Raw genomic sequence first — 20,282 nt, forward strand, 5'->3', positions numbered from 1 at the left:
ATTTTTGGTTTTGCTGTTTCCTTTGGATGTTCCAAATTCAAAAGTCAAGATGAACTGTTCAAACCTCCCTGTTTGGTAGACACTGTGGCCATCTCTTAAGCTGTTGCTCCGTAACCTCACTCCGCAAGAGAAAGTTCAGGATTTCACTCTCTTGTGAGAAATGTAATATATAAAAGCTTCACACATTTTTTTTTCCCACTCAGTCTGTCTTGCTCAAATAGCTCCTATTTATCGTCATACCTTCTCTATCCCAGGGATCACAAGCTATTTAGGTAGCATGAGAGGTGCGGAAACAATGAGGTAGGCTGGAAGCAGCTTCACTCAAACCACAAAGATAAATGGCTCTATATACACTACCAAATGTAAAATAGATAGCTAGTGGGAAGCAGCTGCATAGCACAGGGAGATCAGCTCGGTGCTTTGTGACCACCTAGAGGGGTGGGATAGGGAGGGTGGGAGGGAGGGAGACAAAAGAGGGAGGGGATATGGGGATATATGTATATGTATAGCTGATTCACTTTGTTATAAAGCAGAAACTAACACACCATTGTAAAGCAATTATACTCCAATAAAGATGTTAAAAAAAAAAAAAAAAAGATAAATGGCTCTTCCATGGAAGATCCAGGACTTGGAATCAGAAGGCTAGAGTGAATCTTATATCCTGTTTGTGCTACTTACCTGCTTTGTGAGCCAAAGCATACAACTGAGTCAGGCTTTCCTGTGAAAAATGGGAACAAATCCAACCACCTTACTAGGTTGTTATATGGCTCAAAGAAGATGATGTCGACAGGAAAACATTTGGCAATCTATAAAGCAGTGTACAAAGAAGTTTATACATATATAAACCGTATGCATCAGAATCCATCCCTTTTCCAAAGATAAAAGCTATTATGATCAAAAATGAGTTACTGAGATGGGCAAGAAACCAGTCTCTCCCTAAAGGGACCTCAGCCTTTTCCTTTCTCTCCTAATGAAAACAGAAGTACATCACTAACTCTGTCTCCTCTGGATAAAAGCTGAAAGTTGTCCAATAAGCAATAAATAAATGATTGCCAGGAAATACGCACCCTAGCCTCACTGAAGCCCAGCTCAATTTCTATCCCATGAAAGTACACAAGCACACCCAGTTGATGGAGTAAAATGTTCTCAGTGTATGCTTTTAGGGAGAATCATTTCGCATGGGTGATCATGTTGTTTTTATGCACAAATCTTAGTCTACTGATTCAGGGATTTCAACCTTTTAACAATCCATTATTCCTCTGGGTTAAAAGTCTCATGCTTCCCCTTTCTCTGGAGGTTCTAGTGCCTCTCCCAAGTGTAGGGGAGGAAAAGTCATTTTCCTTGTACCTTTCTAGGTTCTTGGCTGAGACCCCTGCATAATAAAAGATAGATTAACAGGAGGGAAACAAACAAAACTTTAATAATACGTATACCTCTGTATACATGGGAGATACCCAGGAAAACTGAGTAACTCTTTAAATGGCCCAACCCATCACCTTAAATACCATCTTCAGCTAAAGACAAAAGAAGGTGAGGGGGGTGGTGCCAATTATGGGCGGTTATCAGGCAAAGCACAATATACAATGATAAGATTTTATGCAGATTTAAGTCCTTGCTTTCTCCTTTGACAAGAGTTTCAAGAGATTTGATAATCCTCTTCCTGGTAAAGAGAGAGAGAGAGACACACTAACAAATGGAGGTTTCCCTTATAAATGTAAATGTATCTTTCAAAAAGGTAATTTCTACGTTTTTAGAGCTTCTCCTATGTCTGCTATTTCTTGAAGATAATCAGCCTAAAATAATCCTTTTGCCAAAGAGACATGTTTTGGGGGCAAATTCTACTCCCTTTCACAAGGGTGTAGCTTCTCTGACCACAGCTAAGAGAGGATAAAGTCCTCTGTTTCCTCATTAGCCCAAGGTTCTTCAGTAAATTTGCTGAGCTCTTTGTTTCCATGGTTTATATTTAGAGCAGGAGCTGTAGAGTCAGTCTGACTGGGTCAAACCTTTACCCTACCACTTATTTCTTGTTTGACCTTGTGTACACAGTTACATAAACCCTTGATGCCTCAGTTTCCTCATCTATAAAATGGGAATGATGATAGTACATACCTTATGGAGTTGCTGAGAAGCTTAAATGAAATTATGAATATAAAATACTTAGCAAAGTACCTGGCTCATGGTAAGCCCTCAATAAATATTAGCTTTTATTATTGTTATTATTGTTACAGAAGTGAGAGATTATTATTATTATTTAGTTTTTAGATAGAAAATTATAGTATAATAGACTATTTCTTATCAAACTTCAGACAGGTCTTTTGAGATTCACTATTGAAAATTTATACCTAAGGGAATAAATACCTTTCCAAATACCTTCAGGCCTTTGGAAACATTTAAATGTCTGATTCTTATTTTAAAAGGCACAAAACCCACCTTAAAAGTTTAAATAACTTGGTATTTTGAACACCCTCATTCTTTCTCTGTATCCCCAAATTTCATCAAAGTACTGCATGCTTTGGGGTAGTACTGACCCAGTATTTACTGACCATGATAATTTTTATACCAAAAGGTCATTGTTAATGTATGGATTCTAGAAAAAGAAAAATGGCATAGATCTTAGCAATGACTCTGTTATAGGGTTGATACCATTCGACAATAAAACATTTAATTAGGTCCTCCTGCATGCCAGGCACTATTAGATGCTGAAGATACAGAAAACCCTGTCTCTGCCCATGAGGTGCTGATAGTCTAGTGAAGACACAAACACAAATACAACTAATTATCAGGTAATGAATAAATGCTGTATCTGAGGCACAATTAAAACGTAGAGGGAAAAATCAGTTTTGCCTTTTGGATGAAGTCAGGGATAGCTCTGAAGAAGAGGGAACATTTGAGTTGGGTCTTTGGAGTAGAGCACGATTTGGGCTGGTAGATGGGGGTCTGGAATGGAGGGAGGGCAATCCAGGCAGAGGGAACCACATGTGCAAAGGCATGAAAGTTTGTAAGGAATTTTATGAAATTGGTGGGTGGTCTGGTATGTCCAGAACAAAGCGTGATAGAGATCATGTTATTAATTACATTTATCTAAAAATCATGGAATGTACCTCTCCCATAGTGATGTAGAGATCATATAAAATATGAGCAACTCATATTTTGTGAAACAGAGCTAAAGATTGTGAAAGATACCATCTTAGAGAAGCTTGCTTGTAGGATAGTAAGATAGCAGGGAAATTTAGAAAAGCCATCAGGGTGAGCAGCTTGAAAAGCACATGACTTTTTTTTTGGTAAGGCAGGGAAGGTATATGCAAATGGTTTTAGCTACTAGGAGGCGTCACCAGAGGAAGGAGATTTGTTCTGCTACTAACTGGGTGTTGACCTGGGAAAGTTGCTTAACCTTGTGGGCCTCAGTTTCCTCATCTGTAAAGTAAGGGCTTTAGGTGACCTTAAAAAGTCTCAAACTTTAAGGATTTATCATATTGGCAATGGCTATCTCACTACTGAACTTTGTTTTAGTGGCTTACCTGTTCCCTACTGAAAAATGCCCCATGACTAGTAGGTCAGGTGGCCAGGTACCAGTGACTAGCCCTAGATGGATGGAAATACTGTTAAATCTCTACTTTGATTCTCCACCTTCATTGTTTCTTCTCATCAATCCAAGGTTCTTGGGTGTTCTGGGCCCCTACTCTGAACGTTTCTTCTATGAAAGTCTGGTTGCTTGGCTTTGCCAGTCACATGCCTCTATTGGGTCTTAATTGGAGTGAACATAGAACGCTAAAATAATTTCTAACCACGGTGGTTTGGCTCTGGTTTCTCATCCCATTCAAGAATGGTCGCTATTTAGATCCTACACCACGAGGCTGCTGTCCTTGCTATCATAATTGTAATTTGGCATATTGATACAGTACTAAATTTCAGTTGAACAGATGGTGCCAGGATTTAGACTTATGCTTATCAGATACAGATGGTCCAAACAGTGAACTTATCTGTTGGTTATTTTTATTTAGAGCAGGTTAAACATAAATGACTTCATATCATTTTTCTTTCGTGATTTTTGTTTTACTAGTGATTACAAATGGTTTCTCTTATTCTTTATCCTTTTCTAGACAAAGTCTTTGATTTTAATTAATACCTATTTTCCCTCAATGTTGACCCAGATCGTCTCCCCTAATCCTGTTGTTTTTATTTTCCAAGTTTTCTGGAAGAGGAGAAAAATAATAATTTAAAAACAAAAAACAAAAACAAGCCACACCGTTAATTAGTCTGGAAGAAAAAGCTCTGTGGTTGTCAAGAGTTCTTAATCATGCACCCCCATCCTCATCCACCCCCAGTGACAGTTGTCAGTAGCAGAGCAGAACTTAATATACAGGCTCTGGAAGGGCCCATGCTTGCTTCAGAGATTAAAAAAAACAAAACAGAGCATCAGAGAAACTGAGTGATTTGTCTGAGGTCACATGGAAGTGTATGGAAGGGTCAAGCCCAGAACTGTGTCTTCAAATTCCCGTTTGGTGCTCTTTTCAGATACTGAAGTGCCTTCCGGAACCACTCTGGTTGCTTAGCATCAGATACTGTTACTAGCAACTGGCGTTTTTCCCACATGGGGAAATTGATACCATCACTATGGAGAACGAATTCTCTGCCAACTTTCTGAAAAACCACAAGTTCTGCAAGTGTTTCGTGGTTCTGATTCTGAAGGTGGGGATTGTGCAACCAGATGGCTCTGGATTGCTAAAAGGAGGTAGGAGCAATAATGTTGGTTTAGAATGCAGGATAATGAGAGAAGTAGGTCAGAGGCTGCTACAGCTGAGAAGGACTCAGGAAGGCAGATATTTCACATAGATTTCCATTGTCTTCTTGAAGATTTTCAGGGGCTGACTTCTCAGTGTCCCTTGGGAATCCATTTCAGTATTTCACCACCCCAGAGTCAATGTGCTCCTCTTCCTTTCATGTAGGAGCTTTAGTTCCCTTTAGTTTGGTAACTTTAAGTCAAAGGTTGTTACTTCTGTCCTTTTCTTTGGAGGAAGTGAGAGTTGCCTAAGGAGTGTGACATAGTCAGGATTGAAACTCGTCCAGGTAAACAGCTTTATTTGGAGAGCGGAACAATAACCAGGCTTCATCTCATGCTTCTCCATGATCACCTGGTCTTGTTGACTTATCTCAGTGATAGGCTTTGCTCCTTCCTCAGGAGTGCAGTGTTTTAATCTCCCAACAGCCTTGCTGTCTGTTGAGAAGAATTGGGTTTTAAGATGCTGAGATCTGGAAAAGGATGATATAAGTTGCATTCATCCAAAACAATTAATTGGAGCCCCTTTAGCACTTCCTTCATCATCATTTTTCGAGTTATCCCCACTCATCTATTCCATAAGTGTTTACTGAGTGCCTTTTGGAGGCTAGGTACTAGGGATACAACTAGGGCAAGGCAGATGCTTGCCTGCAAGGGGCTTATGGTCCAGGGGAGGATTCAGACAAGTAGGTAGACAATTGCAGTCCTTCATGATAAGCACAATGCTATGATAGGAGCAAGCCTGTGGGGCTGAGGGAGCACACAGGGCAGAGGAAACCTATGGGAGACACTCAGTAAATGCTTATTGAATGAGACAAGAAATTGTCTCACATTGTCTTAAATTGTGGCTTACTAATTGTGTGATTTTTGGCTGAGCCTCAGTTGCCTTATCTTCAAACTGGGGATAATACTTTCTAGACAGCCCCTAAAAGTTTTTATGAGAATCAATTAAAACAATGCACTTAAGAAACCATGATGCTGGATAAGGGAATTGTTAAAAGAAATGATGTGCTCTTCCTGGCGTGTTTGGTCATGGTAACTGAATGTGGAAGTTATTAAGAATTTTGGGTAAATTTCCTAAGAGAATGGATTACAGCCAAAGAATTGTGTCTATGGATGCCCCTGAGAGACTTTATTTTAAAGTGTCTTCTTTACAAGACAAAAACACATGACAGACCCCAGAAACGGTAATGAAGAATCTAACTTAGTTTTGCATTTGGAGTGAAGAGAATTCTGAAAGACATTTATTTCTTTTTAAGAGAGCTTTTAAGGATATGTTTACCTCTTCAAATCCTGTTTTGACAGGTCTCTAAATTCCCAGTGATTAAATCCACGTTGTCAGCAGATTCCCCTAGAAACCTTTAAAAATAGCATAATCATGAACTACCATGCCTTTCTGAATGCCTAGTCAACACTGATGCCAAAGAAGATATAAGAAGAAACAAGATGGTCTTTACCATCAAGGATCTTATAGTGTAAATGATGGAACGTGACTACCACATAAAACGATAGTGAATAATAGCTACACAATACATAAATCATAAGCAAGATTGGGGGTTGAGAACTTATCAGAGGTTTATGAAGGCATTGAGATCACATTGGCAATTGGAGGATGGATAAGATTTAGATAAGGCTGAATGGAATGGGGAGATTATTAATCTTTCCAAGTGAAAGGAAAGGCTTAAATTTTGGAGATGAATAGAGTTAATAGTGCCAGTTTCTGGGATAATCTTAGTGGCTTCTACTTATTAAGTGCTTTCTATATGTTAGACATAGGCTAGGAACATTACGTATATTAATCTTCATAACAATCCTATGAGGTTGGTACTATTCACGCCCCAATTTTACATAAGAAAAAACTGAGTTTCAGAGACATTAGGTAATGTGTCGTTAGACACATAGCTAATAAGTGGTAAAATGAGGTTTTAAACTAAGATATATCTGATCTTAAAGTCCATGTTATTAACCATCATATTATACCATCTTCTGACTCTGTGTATCAGAAAGGTTTCAAATAAATAATTCATATTTACTGAGGAATTAGTCAGTGGTTTTGAAACTTCCTAAGTATCTCTTTAAATTAGAATCTCTTTCCTTCATCACAGTATATGGTGCTTTTAAATTTTTGCTTTGTATTTTTAACACTTAATTTTTAAAATTTTGAGATAATTTAAGTCTGAAAGAAGAGTTGAGAAAATAGTGCAAAGCCCTGTCTACCCTTCATTCAGCATCTCCTTATGTTAACATTTTATACAACCATAGAACATTTACCAAAACATTTACCAAAACCATAGAACATTACCAAATTATGATATTAACCTTAGTACAATACTATTAGCTAAAGTACAGAACTTATTTGGCTTTCACCATTTTTTCCAATAATGTCCTTTTTCTTTTAGAAGATCCCATCCAGGATCATATGTTGCATTTAGTAATGTCTCTGTGGTATCTTCCAATCTGTCACAATGCCTCAGTCTTTGCCTATCTTTTATAACCTTGACACTTTTGAAGAGTATTGATCAGTTACTTTGACTGATGCCTCTCAATGTCTGATGTCTGATGATAATGAGATTGAGATTACACATTATTGAGAAGGATACCAGAGAGGTGATGTGTCCTTCTCAGTGTTTCATATCAAGGGGTACTTGATGACAGTATATGGTTTTAAAATGTCCCTCAATGCTACTAGATTGTTTAGGCTAGTGAGGAGATAAAAGAGGAAATGTATCTCTGAAGAGAACAGTTGGGTTGGTGTATACAGGGGTTGGAAGTGGGAGGTGATGAGCTCTCATCCTTGCATCTTATTCTTCACACTTTGAAAACTACTACAATGTAGAACAAGACAGATTCCTCTCTCAAGTCATGCATGGTACCTGTGGTCCTCTTCTTAACTCTGAAATTCACTCTAAATGGTCTTAGCTTTTGTCTGAACCTGATTTTCTGCTTTGATAGCCTGGGGATAGTGAGAGTAAAAAGAAGGGAACTAAATGAGTAAAAAACATTCCAAATAATGCAATTCCTCTCTGACCTTACTCATGCTCTCAGAACACTTTTCAGGAGCATTAAAGGGTGGGGTTGAAAACTCAGCATACAATTTTCATTATGGTTGGTGTGGAAACTTTATGTTGAAGGACTCATATGTGGGAATAACAGGATATTACAGTAGAATCACTCTTCTTACAAGCGCCTTTGAATTATTGTATATAATGTAGATTGGAAATTGCAATCAGATCAATTAAACTCACATTTTTTATACTAATCCCTTCCTTAATCATTGACGTTGGTGGATATTTTAATTTTATTCAAGGAGGCAGATGAGGCTTGTGTGTGAATAAAAATGAAAGGATTGTGAGTATAAAGTTTATTGCTAGCGCTCCCCTGCTGAATACAGTGATTTTCTGGTTACCTGACCTGAAATGAATCATAAGTCAGTGGCATAAGAGAGTACAATACAATAATTCAGGGTGCCATGTTTTGCCTACGAAGCATAAATATTTGAACATTTGCATTACCGTTTCTGAATGAGTGGATTAAGTAGCTATGAAATATTAACTTACATTCTTTCGGGTATGATTGAAATATTACATTCAATCTTTACCCCTCCAAAGGGGAAAAACCCCCCACAAATCCCTATGTTCTATGAAACGTGAAAAGAATCTCATTTCAATGTCTTGCTTCATTTAACTGTGCCACATCTATGATATAGTATGGTAACCATGTTGCAGTTGAGAATTTAAGGTTCCCATTCTGTTCTTTAGAGGGAACAGTACATGAGTACACCATACTTTACCCACTTTCTCTAAAAGTTGTAAGTTGAAATTTATAAATTCAGAAGCAGAGCTGGCAATCTAAAGGGTTTGTGTTTTTTTGAAAAGGAAGGTGGTTTTTGAAATGTGTTTTATGTTTTGTAGACTTCTTGTAAGTATTAAGAGATATTAAAGCAAGATCCATTCCTTGGACTTCCAAAACTAGGAACTCCTTATTTATCTAGAGACCATGTACTGGCATTCTAGTTTACAGACAGGGGTCATGGTAGTCTTGTCTATAAAAAATATATAGTTCCTAGCAGGTGTGTTTTGTAGAAAGTAATAAGCATTTTACCATAATACAATTTTATTATCATTATCATTATTATTATTGAATAAATAATACAAACCATAGACAATTATATACTTCCCCCCACCTCAATAACGCATTTGCCAACTTCCCAACTAATGTACTACTATTGTCGCATCTTTTAATTATATGTGTATTTTAAATCTCACCAGACATTATAATAATTTTATACAGTCAGTATTTATTAATAAACCAATATTGACACATCTTTATTAACTAAAGTCCATAATTTATTTAGATTCACTTAGTTTTTACCTAGTGTCCTTTTTCTGTTCTAGGATTCCATCCAAGTTACCGTTACATTTAGTTGTCTTATTTCCTTAGGTTCCTCTTGGCTGATGTTTTTCTGATGATTAGGCTAGGGTTGTGGGCTTGTGGGAGGAAGACTGCAGAGGTAAAGTGCTATTTTTATCATGTCATATCAAGGGTTCACACTATCAACATGACATCACTTTTAATGTTGACCTTAATCCTTTGGCTGAGTTAGTGGTTGTCAAGTTTCTCCACTATAAATTTACTCTTTTTTATTTTTTCCCTTTCCACCCTGTACTCTTTGGAAAGAAGTCCTATGCCCACTCACACTTAAGTTGTGGAGAGTTATATTCCTCCTCAAGGGCACAACACCTATTTAAATTATTTGGAACTCTCCTGCACGGGAGATTTGTCTCTTCTTTCCCATTTGTTTCTTTATTCAATCATTTATTTATGTTGTGGACATTTCCTTTATACTTTGAGTTATAATGCAACTTTGTATTAAAACTTTATTTTGTTGCTCAAGATGTTTTGGCTTTGACCATTTGGAACTCTTTCAGTGGCTCTGGTGTTCCTTTGATGTAGCTCCATCATTGTGGGTTTTTTTGTTTTTGTGGGTTTTTTTGGAGCACTTCATTATTTTCTAGTATTACAAGATCCTCCAGACTTATTTTGAATATTTCCTACCCCAGTCCTGGGATCAACCATTTCCCTGCGGAGCCCTGGTTTCTTTTATTGGATAATGGTATTAGAAATCAAAATCTGCTTGCTAGGTGAGCTCATTGCTTCTAGAGTAACATTGCTTCTAGTGTCTCTTATCTGACATAGCAAGAACATAAATGTGTGTTTACTAACCATGTATGTATACATATCTATCTATCTATCTATTATGCAGATAGTGTAACCATTTGTATCTGTATTAAGCTAAATATGGGTTCATCCTGATGTCTCAACTCTAATCCGTTAACATATGGATTGTTCTTGCTTCCTTCCCTCGTTTATCTGTAAACACCCTTTACAACAGTGAGAAACTTGTTCCTACTGTCTGCTATCCATTTACATGATTGTTCAATTCCAGTGTGCATGTATAGCAAATTCAGAGTTGGTAACCTGTACCGTGTGGGGCACAACTTTACCAACTAGAGAACAGTGCTTATGTACAATTTCTTTTGCTTTTAGTTTTACAGACTCCATGTATTTCTGGTGTTACTTAGGTCAGCACCTTTTCCCTCCATCCTCTTCAGTGAGATTATTTCATACATTTACAGTACAGTCAGATTGATTGGTTTCCCCCCCCCCCCAACAATCCTTTTGTTTCTTCACATTTTATTCTGGATATTTTCTTCTGATCTATGTTCTAGTTCACTAACTCACTCTTCAACTGGATTTACTGTACTATGAAAAACCTTCATTGGGTTCTTAATTTTGATTATTATAATTTTCAGTTATATATTTTTCCATTGATTCTTTCTTCTTTTTTTTTTTAATTAATTTATTTATTTTTTGGCTGGTTGGGTCTTTGCTGCAGTGCACGAGCTTCTCATCGTGGTGGCTTCTCTTGTTTTGGAGCACGGGCTCTAGGCCCGCGGGCTTCAGTAGTTGTGGCTTGTGGGCTCTAGAGTGCAGGCTCAGTAGTTGTGGCTCATGGGCTTAGTTGCTCCGTGGCATGTGGGATCTTCCCAGACCAGGGATCGAACCCGTGTCCCTGCATTGGCAGGCGGATTCTTAACCACTGCACCACCAGGGAAGTCCCTCCATTGATTCTTTTTAATAGTTTCCAGTTCCCTGTCAAAATTCCTAATTATGTCTATCAATTCTTTGAACGTATGAAATATATTCTGTGTCTCATGACTTTATTACTTGGATCCCATGTGAGTATATTTACATTGTTTGTTTTTTTCCTCTTGGTCTGTGATCCTTTTGTCTTATTTCTTCTTCTGCCTGGTTGATATTTTTATTGAATTCCAGACATTGTATTTGAAAAAATGTCAGGGTAAAGTGAGGTCTAAGATGGTCTTCCTCCAGAGAGAATTTATTTTTGGTTCTAGCAGGAGGCTAGGGCCACTAGGAGTCCTGGATTACATCTCAATTCAAAGATTGAGATGATTTGAAACAGGACTTCTGCTACTGTGAAAATTGATCTATTTATGGTATATAGCCCTTTTGAGGTACCCAAATCAAAGCATGGGGAATTTCCAGGTCTCCCCCTTCTTGGTGGACTCAGGGCTTCAATTTTTGTCTTTCTGACACAACACTCAAAATCTCTGCTAAGCTTTTTAGTCTTTTTTTTTTTTTTTTTTTTGACTGACCTGTGCCCAGTGACTTCCTTAGAAAGAGGTGGTTGGGTCAAATGATCTGTAAGACCCTTGAGTATGGGGCACCAAATTGTGTTTAGACATAGTTCCTACCTATTTCTATTTTACTTGTGAGACTGAAAGTATATAAAGGAAACATTGAGAGCCAGTTGAGTAATGGAATGCTAAACTGCATTGTATAGACAAATAGAGAATAGGAGAGTCTATGTTAAGTTGATAATTGCACAATATAAAGAATAAGCACAAAAGAGGTACACGAAGGAGAAAGTGGTGAGGGTTGCTGTCCAAACTATGGAATTGGACTTATGGGCTTCTTTTCCATTTTTACACTTCCATATCAAACATACGTTCTGGTCAGGTGGGTATGTGACCCAGTCTATCTCAATTTTAACAAAATAACCCCTTTAATAAAGTAAATATGTGTTTTTGTTTGGGGTTGGAGAGATAACTCTATTTTTAGATATCTTTCCCAATGAGCCTGTAGAAGTGGACCCAATTCCCATTTCTTCACCTTCCCTTTTCAGATTTGCCAGTAGCCTTGGTGTGGTTCGAATTGTAGCCTTAACTTTGTGTCTTGTTAACTATGTGGCATTTTGAATTTCATATTCTTTATAACTAAATCAAATGAAATGTAATAGTGAAAGAGAAGCTCCTTGAAAGCAGAATCATGTGTAAATTATGCCTTATTAATGCAGTAAGTCCCCTACATACAAACCTTCAAGTTGTGAACTTTCAAAGATGTGAATGTGAGTTTGCATGTCCAATCACGTAGGTTAGTTCACATGTCTGCCGTACATTGTCATGTGAGTCATCCTCTACAAGTGGTTGTGCTTTTGTGTACTTTACTGTACATACTGTATAGAGTACAGTAGTACAGAATCTTTATTTCAATCCCAGGATGTCTGGAAGCAAGCATAAAAGCAGTGGTGATATAGCTGGTACTGCTAAGAAGCACCAGCTGTTGTACTGTACTACTGTACTTTTCAAGGTACTGTACTGTACTATTAAAATGTTTTCATTATTTTCTGTATTTGTTTGTTATGTATTATTTGTGTGAAAATATTATAAAGCTATTACAGTACAGTACTATATAGCCGATTGTGTTAGTTGGGTACCTAGGCTAACTTTGTTGGACTTACAAACAAATTGGACTTAAGAATGTGCTCTCGGATTGGAACTGAACTCGTTCGCATGTAGGGGACTTACTGTATTATTTTGGCACGTCATCAGATTGTGAACTATGGGGATAATGATAAGATTAGAAAAGCTCTGGATATGGGAAGATAATGATGATTATTCTGTTAAAAGCTGATTGAGACCCTCAAAAACCTGAATTGTGATTTTTTTTGCTTATTTATTCATCTTAACATGTATTCATCCATTTACTTATTTAGTAAATAATCACTGAGTGTCTTAAATGGGCCTGATACTGATGCTGAAAACTTGGCCTCTGTGCACCAGTGCCGAATCGAATCTCAGACACAGAGTTTTGGGTGAAGTACAAAAGCATAGTTTTATCGCTTCACCAGGCAAAGGGAGAAACAGCAGGCTCACGCCCTTCGAAAACTGTGTCTCTACCCTGGAGAATTTGGTGAGTTTTATAGCAATGGTTCAAGGGCGGGATTGCTGATAAAGGGCCTGTATTCCTTTAATCTGGCCTCAGGTGGTCTCCTGATGAGCTTCTGTGGTTCCTTTAATCTGGTCTCAGGTGGTCTCCTGATGAGCTTCTGTGGTTCCTTTAATCTGGCCTCAGGTCTCCTGATGAGCTTCTGTGGTTCCTTTAATCTGGCCTCAGGTGATCTCCTGATGAGCCTCTGTGGTTCCTTTAATCTGGCCTCAGGTGGTCTCCTGATGAGCTTCTGTGGTTCCTTTAATCTGGTCTCAGGTCTCCTGATGAGCTTCTGTGGTTCCTTTAATCTGGCCTCAGGTGATCTCCTGATGAGCCTCTGTGATTCCTTTAATCTGGCCTCAGGTGGTCTCCTGATGAGCTTCTGTGATTCCTTTAATCTGGCCTCAGGTGGTCTCCTGATGAGCTTCTGTGGTTCCTTTAATCTGGCCTCAGGTGGTCTCCTGATGAGCTTCTGTGGTTCCTTTAATCTGGCCTCAGGTGGTCTCCTGATGAGCTTCTGTGGTTCCTTTAATCTGGCCTCAGGTGATCTCCTGATGAGCCTCTGTGATTCCTTTAATCTGGCCTCAGGTGGTCTCCTGATGAGCTTCTGTGGTTCCTTTAATCTGGCCTCAGGTGGTCTCCTGATGAGCTTCTGTGGTTCCTTTAATCTGGCCTCAGGTGGTCTCCTGATGAGCTTCTGTGGTTCCTTTAATCTGGCCTCAGGTCTCCTGATGAGCTTCTGTGGTTCCTTTAATCTGGCCTCAGGTGGTCTCCTGATGAGCTTCTGTGGTTCCTTTAATCTGGCCTCAGGTGATCTCCTGATGAGCTTCTGTGGTTCCTTTAATCTGGCCTCAGGTGGTCTCCTGATGAGCTTCTGTGGTTCCTTTAATCTGGCCTCAGGTGGTCTCCTGATGAGCTTCTGTGGTTCCTTTAATCTGGCCTCAGGTGGTCTCCTGATGAGCTTCTGTGGTTCCTTTAATCTGGCCTCAGGTGGTCTCCTGATGAGCTTCTGTGGTTCCTTTAATCTGGCCTCAGGTGGTCTCCTGATGAGCTTCTGTGGTTCCTTTAATCTGGCCTCAGGTGATCTCCTGATGAGCCTCTGTGATTCCTTTAATCTGGCCTCAGGTGGTCTCCTGATGAGCTTCTGTGGTTCCTTTAATCTGGCCTCAGGTGATCTCCTGATGAGCTTCTGTGGTTCCTTTAATCTGGCCTCAGGTGGTCTCCTGATGAGCTTCTGTGGTTCCTTTAATCTGGCCTCAGGTGGTCTCCTGATGAGCTTCTGTGGTTCCTTTAATCTGGCCTCAGGTGGTCTCCTGATGAGCTTCTGTGGTTCCTTTAATCTGGCCTCAGGTGGTCTCCTGATGAGCTTCTGTGGTTCCTTTAATCTGGCCTCAGGTGATCTCCTGATGAGCCTCTGTGATTCCTTTAATCTGGCCTCAGGTGGTCTCCTGATGAGCTTCTGTGGTTCCTTTAATCTGGCCTCAGGTCTCCTGATGAGCTTCTGTGGTTCCTTTAATCTGGCCTCAGGTGATCTCCTGATGAGCTTCTGTGGTTCCTTTAATCTGGCCTCAGGTGGTCTCCTGATGAGCTTCTGTGGTTCCTTTAATCTGGCCTCAGGTGGTCTCCTGATGAGCTTCTGTGGTTCCTTTAATCTGGCCTCAGGTGGGCTCCTGATGAGCTTCTGTGGTTCCTTTAATCTGGCCTCAGGTGGTCTCCTGATGAGCTTCTGTGGTTCCTTTAATCTGGCCTCAGGTGGTCTCCTGATGAGCTTCTGTGGTTCCTTTAATCTGGCCTCAGGTGGTCTCCTGATGAGCTTCTGTGGTTCCTTTAATCTGGCCTCAGGTGGTCTCCTGATGAGCTTCTGTGGTTCCTTTAATCTGGCCTCAGGTGGTCTCCTGATGAGCTTCTGTGGTTCCTTTAATCTGGCCTCAGGTGATCTCCTGATGAGCCTCTGTGATTCCTTTAATCTGGCCTCAGGTGGTCTCCTGATGAGCTTCTGTGGTTCCTTTAATCTGGCCTCAGGTGATCTCCTGATGAGCTTCTGTGGTTCCTTTAATCTGGCCTCAGGTGGTCTCCTGATGAGCTTCTGTGGTTCCTTTAATCTGGCCTCAGGTGGTCTCCTGATGAGCTTCTGTGGTTCCTTTAATCTGGCCTCAGGTGGTCTCCTGATGAGCTTCTGTGGTTCCTTTAATCTGGCCTCAGGTGGTCTCCTGATGAGCTTCTGTGGTTCCTTTAATCTGGCCTCAGGTGGTCTCCTGATGAGCTTCTGTGGTTCCTTTAATCTGGCCTCAGGTGATCTCCTGATGAGCCTCTGTGATTCCTTTAATCTGGCCTCAGGTGGTCTCCTGATGAGCTTCTGTGGTTCCTTTAATCTGGCCTCAGGTCTCCTGATGAGCTTCTGTGGTTCCTTTAATCTGGCCTCAGGTGATCTCCTGATGAGCTTCTGTGGTTCCTTTAATCTGGCCTCAGGTGGTCTCCTGATGAGCTTCTGTGGTTCCTTTAATCTGGCCTCAGGTGGTCTCCTGATGAGCTTCTGTGGTTCCTTTAATCTGGCCTCAGGTGGGCTCCTGATGAGCTTCTGTGGTTCCTTTAATCTGGCCTCAGGTGGTCTCCTGATGAGCTTCTGTGGTTCCTTTAATCTGGCCTCAGGTGGTCTCCTGATGAGCTTCTGTGGTTCCTTTAATCTGGCCTCAGGTCTCCTGATCTCTGAAGAATGCTTCATCAAGTAGTTGGCATCTTCCATTTGTTGTGTTTGTTTTTTATGTATTTATTTCTGTAGATGAGCTCAAAGATATTGTTATGTATATTCCTTGAGGTGAACCAGGACCCTGTCCCAAGGCTGCACTATTGTTTCTTGACTGCCCCTCCCTTGTCTCTGCATCCCTTCCCTTCCCTGATTAGCAGCTGTTTGAACCTGCCCTTTGGAACTCAGGGAAGGTCATGGAGGCTGAAGTCTATTTCCAAGAAATGGGGGACACAGGCTTCCATGGCCAGGAGCCCCACAGGGTCCTGCTTGGTTTTAGTACTGTGCTGGATGCTGGGAATTTCAGAGCAAATATACCTACAGTGTTTGTCCTTGAGGAGCTTACAGCCTAGTGAGGGAGATAAAAATTGATCAAAGAATCAAACCAATCAATGTGATGTCACAACTGTGATAGATACTTTCATGGAGAGGACTGTGTTTCTACAGGAGTATATAATGAGAGGATGGAAGATTTGACCTGGTCAGAGAGATTAGGGAAAACATCCTCAAGGAAGTGGCAGTTGCCATGAGACTTGAAGTATAGGGGTTGGCAAGATACATGGAGGAAGTGAGAGTATTCCAGGCCAAAGAACTACCATCTGCAAAAGTTCTGAGGTGAAAGGGAGAATGACATGTTCAAAAACCTTAAAGAAGTCCAGAAGGTCTAGAAGGTAGAGGCAAGGAAGAAGTGGCCCATCAGATGGGGTTGAGAGACATGCAAGGTCCAGACTTTGCAGTGCTTTGTGGCCACGTTAAGGATTCTGGTCTTCATTCCAAGGACAGTGAGGGAGCCATTGAAGTGTTCAGGGGAATGATGTGGTAATGAGGATGCTATATCCCAGAGGTCAGGTGATGTTTGGGCAGAGAGATGACCCTCATTGGGCTTCGTATCAATGAGTTGAATACTCCATTTTCTGTCATTATGTTCACAGAGAAGACTAATTTAATCTGAAATCTTCAGTACAAATCAGGATTTGTAAGTTTATGCCTTGGAGTGCATTATTGAAAAGGCACTGAATATAATTCCAGGTAGCATTAAAAAATCATCAGACTATGTCCATTTGCTCAGTGAATAAATGGCGACTGTTTTGCAGAAGTCATTAGGATAAAAATAAGCCAAATTTGGCTTTGAGTTACATCCACTAGACATTCATTTAAAGAGCAAAATATTGGGAATATTCAAAAATTCTTTCTTCAAAATGTTTAAAATATAATGGAAAAAAAAAATATAATGGAATAAAATGGATAATATAGAACTTTGATCATGTTTGATTTTTTATTGAAGTCTTAAATACTTGGTTTGTGTTAACTTAGGAAGAATTGGATGTAGAATATTTTCTATGCTATCTTCATATCCAGTCAAATAAGACAAAATCATAAAATGGTAATTGAACCTTGACCAGGTCCCGTCATAGTGCTCTAGCTCCTACCAAGTTTCTTCTTCTTTTCCTACTCATCTCCCCTTTTCACACCCTCTGACTTATGTGTTATTCCCCCAACCCCACATCACTTTGTTTATTGAACTTGCCCAATATTGGATACGACTTGGGCCTTGGTAGTAGCAATGGAGAAGGTGAGAAAAATGGCTTCTGGCTTTGCTGATGAACTGGATGAGTCAAAGATGACTTTCTGATTTTTGTTCTGAAAACGTGAAGCACATAGTGACCATTCCTGAAAGTGGGAAGATTGCTAGAGAGGTCCCAATTTTGGAATATTGAGTTTGAGATATCTATTAATCTCCACAGTGGAAGAACCTTTTTAAAGCTAAATATTGCCTGCTTCTCTTAACAAAAAATTCAGTGTTATAATGTTAATAGGCTCTGCCTCTTTATTTGGTCTTATCAAAGGTCCCGACCATGCAAATCAGATTAAGTTGCTCTCCTAATTAAAACTTTCCAATGGCTTCTTACGGCCTTTAGACTAAGATCTAAACATTTTTTTTACCAGAGTCTCCAAGACCCTTCCTATAGGTATTGCCTGACCAACCTACCTCGTGATACCTTCCTCTTCTCTCATTATGCTGCTTCTATAGGGGCCTTATTTCTGTCTCTTGAACATGCCAAGAGACATACTTCAGTTTTAGGACTTGCAGTTGCTGTTCTCTTTTTCTGGATTATTCTTCCCACTTTTTCTTTTATACTAGAGACTCTTTTTGACTATTTCGATTGCAGACCATGTTTTATTGCCTCAAAAAGTTCTTTTGTAATTATTATCATTTTCTCCATAGTACTTCTCATCCTCTGAAATTATTTATTTATATATTTACACATTCACTGGTTGTCATCCCCCACCCCTGCCCCACAAGGTATCTTATCTGATTAGTTTGTCCCTATATTCCCAGCACCTAATACAACATCTGGCACATTTTACGCACTCAGTAAATATTTGTGAATATAAAAATATTAAATAAGTGAATGGAAGTGAGAAGAAAAGGAGGAGGTAGAGAGAAAAAAGCCTATTCTCTCTTATAATCAAATAAAAAATGTATATCACATAATGTCTTTATGTTGGCTACAATTTTGCCCCCATTGATTAATACATTTCATGTTCTAGACCTTACAAATGGCAAAGTATTCCTTGTGGGTTTTGTGCTAAGAATACAAATTCAATACGTCAGGCCATCTCCATTTTACATAGGAAAATAAGGTTCACAGAGACCAGATAACTTCCTCACGCTTACTCTGCTTTTAAGTGACAGTCTGACCTGACCTTGAATCCACGTCTCTTGAATTTGAGTCTGGTGTTCTTCTCATACACTGTTCTAGTTCTCTATGATACCATAGGGACTGATATTGTCACAAGAAGCAGCACGTAACCAAATGGGTCAGATAAAATTAGAAGTGGTCCTGAATTTTGATAACTCAAGTCTTTGCCCATTTTTAGAATCACAATCAGATTTATTAATATCTTCTGGCTCTGATATGTTTTAAGTAACTTTCTTTAATTTACATACCTATTTCTCAGACTGACCACTGGCTGTGTAAGTGGCAATACAAGCAATCTCACTGGGAACATGCTCCTTTAAAAATTTTTAACTAATTGTACAGTCTCTGGGACTTTATAATCTCTGAGAAGCCTGAATTAACAGTGGGTTCCAATATGTTCACAAACCACAGCACTTTCCACAGCATTCACAGCAAGGTGAGGGGTTGTGAGCCATTTCCACCTGGGTATATTTCTGGCACAGCTGTATCTTCCTACTAAACTGTATGCTTCTTGGAACCAGGGCTAGATCTTGCATCGAGGAGATGTTTCTGGCATAGCTGTACGGAAGAGGACCCATGGTGCACCGGCTCTTTCTGCAATAGTCTGCTGCCATGTCAGTCTACCCATGGCAACAGTAATGCATACTTAGCAGAGGTGGTGCTTCAAGGGGGTGGGGGTGATGAACTCCTCTCAGGGACTCTGTATCCCAGAAGTCGCACAATTGACATTTTGCTTTGGAATTCTTTGCCTTTACTTACTTCACTTTCTTACTTTGCCTCTACTTTACTTACTTCATTGTTCTGTGTGTGTGTTGGGGTGGGGCAGGGATACAATATCTAGTCTTAGTTCTAAGACGTATACAGTTTATAGGAAGATATCGAACTTATTTTCAAACAACTATAATGGAAATTAGAATTTGGGATAGATGTAGCCTAGAATGTATGGTTTAAACCTTGCTCCTTGGAGTCAGGCAGACTTGGAGTTCAGGTTGAGACTCTATTACTTATTAGGTAGGTTGTTTTAGACAGCATACTTAAGCTCCCTGAGGCTTGATTTCCTCATCTGGAACATTGGGGTTACAATAACTATACGCGTCATTTCACACAATTGCATTCATGATACATTTATGTAAATGGAGTCACACAGTTCTTGGCACATAGTAAGTGCTTGATAAATGTTAGCCTTTATAATTGTTATATAATTTGTATATAAAATTTAAAATGGTTTCAATTCCTTCTGCTCTTCATAAGTGACTGCATTTTGCATTAAGGAAATACCATTAGTAAAGTTGGAAAGGGGGAAAGTGCAGGGTGTGTGGGGAAGTGGCCATTCCCAGTTTGGCCAGATTCTGTGATCTGTGTGGAGAAGTCTTGAAATATAAGAGATAAATCAGGGAGGGTTAATTAAGGTGAAGCTTGAAGAGTTCTGAGTGATACAACTATATTTAAATCAACACTTGTGGGTAGGTAGTGAAGGAGCATACTGTTTAAAAGGGAGTTCTGGAGCCAAACTACCTAGGTTCACACCCCAGCTCCACTGTTCACTGCCGCATGATGTTGGACAAATTATATAATTTCTATTTGCCTCAGCTTCCTCATGTGTAATAATATTACCAACATCATAGGCTTCTTTTTTTTTTTTTAAATATTATCAGGCAAGTTTACTCTCTTCTTTTTTTTTTTTTTAATTTAATTAATTAGTTTATTTATTTATTTATGGCCATGTTGGATCTTCGTTTCTGTGCAAGGGCTTTCTCCAGTTGCG

At 39.5% G+C, this 20,282-nt stretch overlaps 1 protein-coding gene and 1 long non-coding RNA gene across 2 annotated transcripts in view; one reads left to right on the plus strand and one right to left on the minus strand.

Annotated features, from left to right (window-relative positions):
- LOC309624593 overlaps positions 1 to 20,282 on the minus strand; it is a 1,127,080-nt gene that overhangs the window by 1,094,909 nt on the left and 11,889 nt on the right. The window lies entirely within an intron of this gene.
- Positions 1 to 20,282, plus strand: part of KCTD16 (potassium channel tetramerization domain containing 16) — a 277,777-nt gene that overhangs the window by 29,726 nt on the left and 227,769 nt on the right. The gene's annotated exons all lie outside the window — the stretch shown is intronic.

Source organism: Balaenoptera borealis (genome assembly GCF_965194805.1).
Source record: "Balaenoptera borealis genome assembly, chromosome: 2".
Taxonomy (NCBI): domain Eukaryota; kingdom Metazoa; phylum Chordata; class Mammalia; order Artiodactyla; family Balaenopteridae; genus Balaenoptera; species Balaenoptera borealis.